Raw genomic sequence first — 12201 nt, 5'->3', positions numbered from 1 at the left:
GGGAAAAAGAGAATAAAATATTAAACCAAGAGAATCCAACCTCAACATTTGTCAAAAGCCGTTCCCTCGGCCATACCTTGACTTCATGCATGTCTCCCCTCATGTGACAGTTCAGTGTCTGCTCTTGCATGTATTCCTCTTGTGATTGGATGGCATCTTGGCCAACTGGCATCTGATAACTCAGAATAAAGGCAATTAATGTCTTAAATGATAAATTCCCATAATCCAAGTCTCATATGGATTTAAAAATGAGGATAATAAATGATTGCAAAAAATGCAAATACGTCTTGACTCAAAATATAATATATAATTATGCAACAATTTCAAATAATACCCTTTTTTTAACTTAGTATACAATTACTTTTTTGAAAAATCTGAACATATTTAAATACAAGTTAAAGCACAACACAATCTCAAAGACAACTTTTACAAATGTTCCCCTCTTTTTTTTTTTTTTGGAATATGCTTATCAAAAATAATACTTCTAGAATCAATTTACACTTGCCATGGCAACCAATTTGCCAGGGAAATGCTTTAAAGAGTTTGATCAAATAATCAGTTGAGAAAAAATAACAAAAACAAACAACTCAGAATATGGGAGCACAATACTCCTAGAATTAACATTGTATTATGAAATCAAAACCATCTCTCAATTTTTTAAAATTAGATAAATGAATAGAAGAAAATACACATGGAACAATAAAAAACAGTGAAATTCAAACTAAGGAAATCTAAATGAGCATGAATTTAATATTAATAAGAGTATTATAAAATATAAACTTGATCACATGACTATAAAAAGCTTTTACAAATATTCTCCTTGTTTTAAAAACTAAGTATGACACAATCTCAAAAGCATGAAAATCTCTATGAAAATAAACCCATACCATTAATTTCAAAATGTATATGTAATAGCATAGAAATCCTATGTAACCTCTGAACTGATACTATTACTCTGAGTGAATTCAGAACACTTTTGATTCCGGTATCTAAAATCCCCAATACTCATATCAATACCTTGCTGCTTACTTCTACATTTCTGTAAAATATATACCCTTCCATGGCAAAAGAAGCAGAGTCTTGAACTATATTGATGATTGTCATTCTTATTCAGCTTAAGTTTTTCTTCTTTAATCCCTCTATATTGTCTGTCGGGCTTTTCACCATACAAATGCTTTATAAGATTACTAATTAAAGACAAAAGCAGGTTAGCAAAATTATGAACAAAACGAGCATATCTGGAATTTAAAGAGTTTTCTAAGATTGTCTCAAAAGCACAGCCAGGCCGGGGAAGGGCTGAGCCTGAAGCTGCAAATGCAGGTAGAAAAAGTTGAGCATGCGCATCAGATCTCTGGACTTCCCAGGCAGGGGAAGCTATGGGCTTGGCCATAGGAGGAGTAGAGGGTGGGGTCTGGAGAGGAGGGGAGGGACCAGAGCAATTTGAAGCAGACTTGATTTTGAACTCAGGCCTGGGTTCCTCTTCCCCCACTTTGCCTCCAGGTGCTAGGGGATTAAAAGCTTCTAGAGGGTGGGTCATTGCCTCCAGGCATGCAAAATTAAAGCAACAATTAGTGTTAGAACTGGGAAAAGCTGCAGGAATCTCTTCAGGTTTCTATGAAAAAGCATGGTTGGGAGAGGGAGAGATATTTCCTTGTGTGAGTAAGTTGCTGGCTCTTTTAACAAAAAGAAAAAGAAAAATAGAAAATCCACAAAAACAAAGCATTAACATGATCTTATCTCCCATTTGTCTGGTTAAACAGACTAAAATCAAAAATAGGGTAATTAGGGAGTTTAAAAGGTCCATTCGAAAAAAATTTAAAGGGAAAACACCTGGCAATTCAGCAGTACTTCGGATTTAAAGGGTTAGGGTAGGGGAAATTTCTTACCCAACGGAAAGATCAGAAGTGAGGTTCAGCTTTCCTCTTCGTGGTCAGCCATCTGTTAAGGGCTAAAATTCTAGCTAAACTGTCTAAAATATCTAATGAGTGGTCGCCAATAAATTATAAGCTTTAGCAAGAGTTAGACTTTTAAGCATTTATTAAGGAGAATAAGAATTTTGGTAAAGAGAGAGAAAGGCCTAGATTCCTATCTATTAAAGGGAGAGCACATTTCTAGCTCCGCTCTCCACCAGAGTCCAAAGGAAAGGGCCCCAGAGTCAGTGCCAGTCTCTTCCTTCCTCCTCCCACTAGTCCGCGTCACTTCCTCCCGCCAAAGAAAAGACTCCTGGTCTTGCCCTCAAAGACCTTCGCTTCATGGGCAGAACTCTTCTACAGTAAGTATCCAGCAGGTGGCGTCATTCCAATCGTTACACTACACTATATCTCATCCTCCTTTCTACCTCATGCTATTAGGAAAGTAATTAAATAAATGCTACCATTCCTACTAGAAAGGGTGTGATAACCAAGTATCCAATGATTCCACTCCCTGTGACTCCCCAGTCTAAGACTTCCTTCCCTATCCCCCACTCTCTCATATGTATTATATGCCCCTGTTAAAATTTAAGCTCCTTTAATACAGGGACTGTGTTATTCTAAAATTTTGTATTCCCAGCATCTAGTATAGTGTCTGGAACATAATAGCACCTAGAAAATGTTCATTAATTCATTCACTCACTCACTCATTCATTCATTCAGTCATTCATTCAGAGTATGGAGTCCTAGCTGGAATCTGTGCATTCCCAAATGGCATAATAACTCCAAATGAACCCAATGTAGCACTGATTATCTGTTAAGTGTAAACTCACATATGGCCATCACTGAAATGGTTTGTAGTTTAAATTCCATTTGTCAATAAAAAATTTTCATGTGCATAAAAGGTGAGATTTCATAAAGTATCTCACAAACGGGGGAATAAAAATCCTCTGATAATTTAGCATCTTATATGAAACTCCTAGAGAGAAGCCTTAACCTCTTTGTTCATCAACTGAGAATGCACACAAGAGATCTATGAGATTAGAAATTTTCAAAATGTGTGCAAAGGTATACAAAGAAATACTTTTCGGGTAAACCCAATAATTATAATCCTTTGCAAAGCTCACAGCTCCTGGCTTTGATGAAGAATAAGTTCAGAATAAAAAGGAAATACTCCAGAGAGGGTATGGCAAGTAGAGATAACACGATACAGCATCCACAGGTGCATTGAAAGGCTGTTTACTACTGGATTCACAGGATGGGGGCAAATAATCTAGTCTCTATTTGAAATGGAGATGTATGAGACAGAGCAGGGGAGACATCTGTGTGCTGATAGAATAAGATATTTCTTTGAATCTTCAAAAGGCACAGAACCTTGGAAACTTTGTAAGGAGTGAAGTCACTCAAGTCAGATAGATATGTCCTCTAGGAATACTGCTTTGATTGGGCCACCCCTACCCCCAAACCTCATTACTCTTTGGTCTGCAGCCCTTTGGTACTTTAGTGGTCAGTTTGTATTTCTTCATGAGATCATTTTACATGGGTTTCTTACCCATTTGTCCTCATATTTTTTTCATATAGATACTTTTTTTCCTACCCAGATGCAGTATATAGTTTAAGGGATCTCTCCACAAAACCCACCAGTGATTGGGAGATAGGCTGTCAAGCATGGGAATTTTGAAATGAAAGGCATATGAACTCTCTAGAGGATGCTTCTAGATAGGGCAAAATGGGGAGGAAAAATTAAGAGAGAGCAAGAGAAAGGCAGAGAGAATGATAGAGACAGAGACAAAGAAACAGAAATGGAAACAGAGGTACTAGCATACCAGTCTGGTTCCTAAAAAACTGCATCCTCCAGACACAGGAATACCTGCTGAAGCAGAAAAGAGAACGCCTTCTTTCAGTCCTGAGAAAAAGAAACTAGTCTCTGCAAAATGCAGCATAGCTTGCATGGTGGCAGAAGCATCACCCTCAGAAAGTTGTGTTTGTCCCACTGGGAAAAACCCTAATAATCTTCTTCCTATTCCCTGGAGTTTATTTTTCCCCAATTAAATGTTAAAACATTGTCTGGTGGGATGAGGCAATTGGGGTTAACTAACTTGCCCAGGGTCACACAGCTAGTAAATGTCAAGTGTCTAAGGCTGGATTTGAACTCAGAACCTCCCAACTTCAGGGAAAGTGCTCTATCCTCTGTGCCAGCTAGTTGCCCCAATTTTTAAAATTTTTAAAAGAAGTTTTGAGTTCCAAATTCTATCCCTCCTTCCCTCCCTCCCTGAGATGATAATCTGATATAGATTATATATGTTCACTCATGTAAAACATTTCCATATTAATCATTTTGCATGTTGTTTCAAGTAAATATTCTTTACCTTACTTCAATATGCATCAAATTTTCATCTCTACTGGAGAAACTTAAGCTAGAATGAAGGTTTATGAGCTGTGCATTTAGGTAAGTGATTCACTCAAACAGTTTTTAAAAAGTTGAATGGAGCAGAAGGCAACATTAGAATGTAACTCTTTGAGGGTAAGGTCTTTGTTTTTGCCTTTCTTTGTATCCCCAGTATTTAGCACACTGTCTGACACAGAATAATCATATAATAAATGCTTACTGACTTACTCACTATGTGGTGAAAACTTCAGGGAGGTGAAGCTAGGTGGTGCAGTGGATAAAGCACAGGCCCTGGATTCAGGAGGACCTGAATTCAAATCCTGTCTCAAACACTTGACACAAGTCATGTGACCCTGGGCAAGTCACTTAATCCTCATTGTCCCACAAAACAAAAACAAAAAAACTCAGAGAGAGAGACCTTGTTTTTTCATTCATCCCATTTATCCCCAAACTGAGTAAAATGTTACATATGTTGTAGGCAATCCCTTCATGCTTATAGCTATGAAAGACATTTCATCTTACATATACTCTTTTCTGGTCTACGTTGTCAAGAGGCCCTCTCCCAGGGTTTAGCAAAAAAACTGAGGTTCTCATTTATATGCATGGTATCATCTTTTTTTCCCTTTCTAAATGTACTATAAGTGTTTACCTAAACATCAACTGATAAGATTCTCTCTTGCCTAGCCAGCTAAATTGCAAAGTTCTGACTGATAAACTCTCTGCAGAGAGAACATTCAGTCTGGCTCTAATCCAGAAATAACAACACAGAGACTAATTTAACTGTGAAGGTCCCAGTTCAAAAGAAGAGGAAATAATGCCAAATCGACTGCTTTCAAATGATTCTCCTACAATATAGGGTGAACATGTAGTAGTCTAATAGAATTTAAATTCCTAAAGGCGATGGGCTATTTTTTTGTCTTTTTGCATTTCCAGAGCTTTCTGTGGTAGCCTTCCATAGAATAGGCACTATAATAATAAAGATAATATTAATAACAGTAGTGGTGGGGATGATGATGGGGATGGGGATGGACATGGGCATGGGCATGGGCATGGGCATGGGCATGGGGATGGTGGGGATGGATCGGCATGGTGGTGGTGGTGGTGGCCAGCAATCACATAGCACTTACTATATTCCAGGTATTTTGCTAAGCATTTTACAATTCTTATCTCATTGGATCCTCACAACAACCCTAGGAAGTAGACGCTCTTATTATTCCCATTACATAGTTGAGAAAACTGAATAGAGGTAAAACTGATCCAGGATATGGTCAACTGCACTACAAAGACCTCAAGCTTCCTCCTCCTCCTAATTTTCCCCTATCCTCCAATCTTTTCTTAAAGGGAATAGAGAGATGATTAATTAGAATTCTGAGAAAGCCAATTGAGGAACAGTTTTGTGGATATCTATTGTCAGAACAATAGGTCCCAAACTGGTGAACCGGATGCATTCAGATTAGCCACAAACAGCTGGAGCATTTTTTTAAAGTAATGATTATAAATGGTTTGTGGTGATTCTAACTGACATGCATAAATAGCAATCTGTTGAGTTTTAAACAGGTTAAATGTCCTCACATCTGGAGAAGCCCCTGACTCATCAGACACTAAGCAAAGAAACTGAGGAAGAAAATATTCCTCCTAGAGCCAAATTAGATTAACAATACCTTTCTGAAAGTGATAACCCTGGAGCTAGAATAAAGCCATAATTAGGGTATGGAATGTTAGTTGTTGCTGAAGAACAGGGAAATTTAGAGGGTGAAAACATTTGATGACAAATCTTTCATGATATTATAAAGAGACAAAGGAAGTGGAATTTCAGGTGGAAATTTTGGTCTATATAAGCTTTTTTTTTCTTTTTTTAGGGACTCCTTCACCTGGTTTCCTCAAATGCTCGTGGAGGAGCAGAGGGAGGAACAAGTTCTAAGAGGCTGTGGAGAAAGTGAAGCCTGTTAATTCTTTCCCTGACTTCCTCCTTTCCATTAAACAAATCACCCTAAGCTTGTCCCCAGAGAATAAATGAAAAAAAATAATAATGTACTACCTTCCTAGAGCAATATTTTATGAGTAAGTAGTGTCTGAGAGCAGTATCAACAGCTAGTTAATATTGATGCTAGAGCAGAGATTGCTTCTGTTTCCTCTATTTTTTTTAACCCAAGTATAGGATTATACAGGGCAGCTAGGTAGTGCAGTGGATAGAATGAATGGGGCTAGAGTCAGAAATACTCATCTTCATGAGTTCAAATACGGCCTCAGACACTTACTAGTTATGTCACCATGAGCAAGTCACTTAACTCTGTTTGCCTCATTTCCACAACTGTAAAATGAGCTGGAGAAGGAAATGGCAAACCACTCCAGTATTTTTGCCAAGAAAACCCCAAATAGAATCATGAAGAGTTGGACATGGCTGAAACAACTGAATAAAAACAATAGGATTGTACATCTGCATGTGTATATATGAGTGTTTTGCATATTAAATTTCATTGTATTAGAGTTAACCATGGAGGTGGAGCAAGTAGGACTATGGCAGCAGCTAGATCAAATAGTTGATCTAACATAGAATGCTAGACTTGGAATTAGGAAGACTTGAGTTTAAATCCTGCCTCAGGCACCTTACTAGTTACATGACCCTATGTAGGTCATAAACTTTCTATTTCAGTTTCCTCATCTATAAAATGTAGAGTAATTATAGCACTAATCTTGTGATTACTCAAGTGATGAGTTGGTTGATTTTTTTTTTTTTGGTGGGGCAACAAGGGTTAAGTGACTTGCCCACGGTCACATAGCTAGTTAGTGTCAAGTGTCTGAGGCCAGATTTGAACTCAGGGCCTCCTGAATCCAGGTCCAGTGCTTTATCCACTGCGATGCCTAGCTGCCCCGAGTTGGTTGATTTTAATTGTGCTGATATGATTTCTTTTATGTTTGTCTTTTTCCCACTCTTTGTTGTAAGGCTTAGCTTATTGGTTATAGGCAAAGAAGGGATATATTCAGAAATGAGGATGATATAAAAATCAAATATAGATAGATAGATAGATAGATAGATAGATAGATAGATAGATAGATAGATATGAAACTTTTCTAAAAAGAACCCTTACCTATTTAATTTATCCTGTCCCCAGTCCTCAGAGCTATCCCTAAGGCTTTACCTTCCTCTGTCTCTTCTAGCCACCCTCCCAGCACAAGCAATACCATTTTCCCTATTGGAGGTAAATAATTCTAGTACTGTCCACCCTCCGACTTTTTGTTCAAGGATACTCCCCAAAATATTTCTAGAAGCATAGGGAAGAGCAGGGTATACAAATCCTATGGCTTAAACCATATAACCTTTCAGATCCTTCCCAACTCTGGTATTATATCCCATAATTCACAATAATACCCGATTCTCTCAAGTTCTCAATTAAATTTGCCTTAATTATCGTAATCTATTGATATAATGATTTACACTATTGATTTGAGGGCCCATTTCATGGTTTACCTTTCAGAAATTGCTATTACTTTTGTTTGTTGTTGATTATTTGTTTTTCAGTTATGTCTGACTCTTTTTGACCCCTTCTGGGATTTTCTTGGTAGAGATACTGGAGTGGTTTGTCATTTCCTTCTCCAACTCATTTTACAGTTGAGGAAACTGAGGCAAACATGATTAAAGTAATTTGCCGAGGGTCACATAGATAGTAATTGTCTGAGTCTAGATTTGGACTCAGGAAGATGAATCTTCCTGATTCCAGACCAGGCACTCTATGCACTAGTGTGAAGCTATTAACATTTCTTTCCACAACAGTTTGTCTCACCTCCCCAGATGTTTATCAAGTGCCTCGTGGGTGTTCACTTTAAAAATAGCAAAGAATGGACAGCTAGGTGGTACAGTGGATAAAAGTACTGACCCTGGAGTCAGGAGGACCTGAGTTCAAATCCAGCCTCAAACACTTGACACTTACTAACTGTGTGACCCTGGACAAGTCACTTAACCCTCATTGCCCTGCAAAAAAAAAAAAATAGCAAAGGCACCCTTATTTGCTTCTGCTTTTTGCACATTTGGATCTGTTATCAATTGAAAGGCATTCAATACTGAGAGCATTCCTTCGATTGGCACCAAAGAACCAGATTTGAATATTAACCTAGAAAAATACTGCATTCTAAGAAGAACACAGAGAGGGTTTGTTTCTCTTACTGTTGTAAAATTATCTATTTTCCCACCAACTCATACCTGCCTTTGCCATACCACCAGTCACACAATTTTAACACATCTACAACTTCTTAATTTTTCCATCATGTTCATAGTCATAGGTCATAGATTTAGAGCTGGAAGGGACATTAAAGGTAATAGTCAAACTCCTTAATTTTATAGATAAGGGAATGGATGCCCACACAGGTGATGTAATTTTTTGAGTCATAAAGATAGTAAGTTTCTGAGGCAGGGTTATGAACCCAGATTTTCCTGAATCCAAGTTCCAGGCACAATCCACTGTACCACATTGCCTCTCCTTTACCTTTTCTCTGCGCATTGCTTCTAAATATAAAATATTCCCTTTTTTAGGATGCCCACCTCTTCCATGCTAGTCTCTTTGATTTCCCACCCATTCTGGTTGAAAATGATATTGCCTTCCTCAGATCTTCCATAACAGTTTTCATGTTCTGTTACATATTGTGACAATTTGTGTGTAACTTAACCACTAAATTGGAAGTTCCTTGAGGTCAGGGATTGTGTCTTATGAATGTTTTAATTTCCCAGAACTTAGCACAATGCCCTATATCAGTGGTGCCAAACTCAAAAGGAGAGGTCGATAAGCCATATATAAAGATCTTTAGAGTTTACATATTGACTTGAAAGACCACATGCTTATATATTCCTTTTTTATTAATACATCAACACATTAAAATCAAAGAGAAACTACAGTTATTCTAGGTCAGGCCACATTTGAGAGTGTTGTGGGCCATGTTCATCCTGTGGGCCATATGTTGGACACCTCTGCTCTACTCAGAATAGGAGTTTTATGTATGTTCATTGATTTTGACTAAATTGATTGCAACCTCCAGGCAATGTTTTCTCTATCAACCATCCACTCTACATGGAATCCAACTAATCCAAGCCTTTAATTCTGAGCTGGAATCTTTCTCCTTCCATCAATTTAATCATAACCACAATCAATTTGACTCAATAAACCCCCACTGAAAAGTCAAAAATTAACAAAATCACTTTGGGTCATTTACATGAATGTGTTGCTTGGGCCCTACGTGATACACACTCTTGAAATTGTAGAACAAAGAATAACTTGAAAAGATATTCTGTCACTGGAACCATAGGTCCTTTCACTTCTGGCATATAATAAAAAGGCCTCTTCATCTTCCTTTCTTGCATCAGACATAAAGAACAAAAAGAGAATGTACCTGTTAATGAAGCTTTCATTTTTCTATGTCCGCAGCACAATAATCGATCCATTTTATTATATTCACAGCTGGATTAAGTGGCCATGTACAAACCAAAGATGGAGCTCTAGTTACTCATCTCTACAATAAGGGAATTATTCATGAAATTATAATCAAAGTTAAGGAAGTAGGTAGGATAAGGTTAGAACAATCAGTTAATTAGCATTCATGTATTATGCACCTACTATGTGCTAGGGACTATTCTAGCTACAGTGAATGGAACAATCCCTACTTTCAAGGAACTGAAAATCTTGACTGATCCTCCCAGTCTCTAGGGTTGAAATCTTGGTGTGATCCTCATATTCTCATTCCATAAAAATAACCTATTGTCAAATCTTGTCAGTCACATCATCTCTTGCCTATGTCTTCTTCTCTTCATCCACACTGCCACCATCCTGTTTCAGGCCTTTATCATCTCAAGATTAGCCTATTACAATAAGCCTTACTGCTTGACACTTACTAGCTGTGTGACCCTGGGCAAGTCACTTAGCCCTCATTGCCCCACTTAAAAAAAAAGAAAGAAAAGAAAAAAAGGTTTCATCTGTCTCCAATAGTACAACTTCTACTCAGCTACCAAAATGATCTTCCTAAAATGCAGGTTTTACCAAGTCATACTGTTCTCCCATGTCCTGCCTGTTATTTCAGAAATCCCAGTCACTCCTTATTACTTCTGAGATCAAATATAAAATCTTCTGGCTTTTAAAGCCCTTCATAACCTACCCCTTTGGTCTTTTTTTTTTACTTCTCCCCACATACTCTATGATTCAGCAACATTGGCCTTCTTATTTTTTCCTCACAGACATCCTTCCGTTTCCCAACTCCAAGCGTTTTCACTAACTGGATCTCATGCCTGGAAAATACTCCTTCCTCATTCCTATATCTTGGCTTTGCTGGCTTCCTCTCAGACTCATTCAGTCAAGTCAACAAGCAATTAAAAGCATTTCCTACTTATTTAATAAACACTATGTTATAGAAGTGCTTGTTTTATTCCATAAATTAAAAACCAATACATTTTTAAAAATAAACACTATGCTAAATAATGGTAAAAACACAAGAAAACAGAGTACTGTCCTCATATTGTTTATATTCTTCTTCTTCTTCTTCTTTTTTTGGCGAGGCAATGATGGTTAAGTGACTTGCCCAGGGTCACTCAGCTAGTAGGTGTCCAGTTTTTGAGGCCTGATTTGAACTCAGGGCCAGTGTTTTATCCACTGCATCCACCTAGCTGCCCCCTACCCTCAAAAATCTTTTGGAGACTTGCCAACAGTGCAACATGGAGATGAATGAAAATCCATTTCAAATCCTACCTATGCCTCAAACATGTTATTGTTATTCAGTCATGTCTGACTCTTTGTGACCCCATTTGGCATTTTCTTGGCAAAGTTCCTGGAGTGATTTGCTATTTCCTTCTCCAGCTCATTTTTACAGTTGAGGAAACCAAGGCAAATAGGGTTAAGCAATTTGCCCAGGGTCACAAAGCTAATAAGTAAGTGTCTGAGGCCATATTTGAACTCAGGAAGATGAGTCTTCCTGACTTCAGGCCCAGAATTCTATCCACTATATTACCTAGATGCCCTTGCCTAGCACATAGTAATCACTTAATACATGCTTTTGATTTATTGATTGATTGATTGATTGAATGACCTTTTGCAAAAAGTCTTTCTGCTTTACCTACCCCACCCACACTGCGTGTGCCTTCCCTCTAAGATAACCTTCCCCTTACACATTATACATATTGTATGTGGATTTGTTTGTATGTTCTCTCTCCTATTAGAATGAGAACTACTTGAGGACAAGACACATTTCTACCTCTGTACCTCTAGTCTTTAGCACAGTGTCTAATACATAGTAAGAGTTTAATATATACTTCCTGGTGGTGGTGGTGGTGGCAAAGACTAAGGAAATATATATTTGTCCTCATCTACAATGGGCCCTGGCAGCTACTTCAGAGTCCAAAGGGGATGTTAACATAGAATATAGTTCTTTGTACAGTGTCTTTCAGGCATATTCTGTACTTTTCCCATGCCTTCTTGCTTGGTGGATGTGATGATGTAGATTCTTCTGACAATGACTACTACATCCTTTTGTCATCTAGTCAACAGTGGCTTGAATAGGCCGGAGGATAGCATGATGCACATGTGAGCTGGTCCCCATAAAGCATCTCTCATTTCCCTCTTCTTGAGGGGAGGACTTGTGTGTGTCTCTCTCCCCCTGAGGATGAGCATCCTGGTGTGACTATATATGACTCAGCAGAGGCTGCAAGAGCAACAAATGTGTGCAAGTGATTTAGTAGGCAGCTCCTACTCTTCCCAGATAACATTTACGATGGGGCTTGATAAATGGACTTCACTGACATCATTTACACAGTGGCTGACAGGACCAGAACTTTCATTAGGGGCCATACAAAGAGCTTAAAGAAACACACTCCAGGTGGCAAGTGAAATCATTTTGTTGATGTATTTGGGTAATATCAGCTTCCATTTC

The sequence above is a fragment of the Dromiciops gliroides genome, chromosome 2 (assembly GCF_019393635.1).
Source record: "Dromiciops gliroides isolate mDroGli1 chromosome 2, mDroGli1.pri, whole genome shotgun sequence".
Lineage (NCBI taxonomy): Eukaryota > Metazoa > Chordata > Mammalia > Microbiotheria > Microbiotheriidae > Dromiciops > Dromiciops gliroides.
This window is presented reverse-complemented; position numbering follows the sequence as displayed.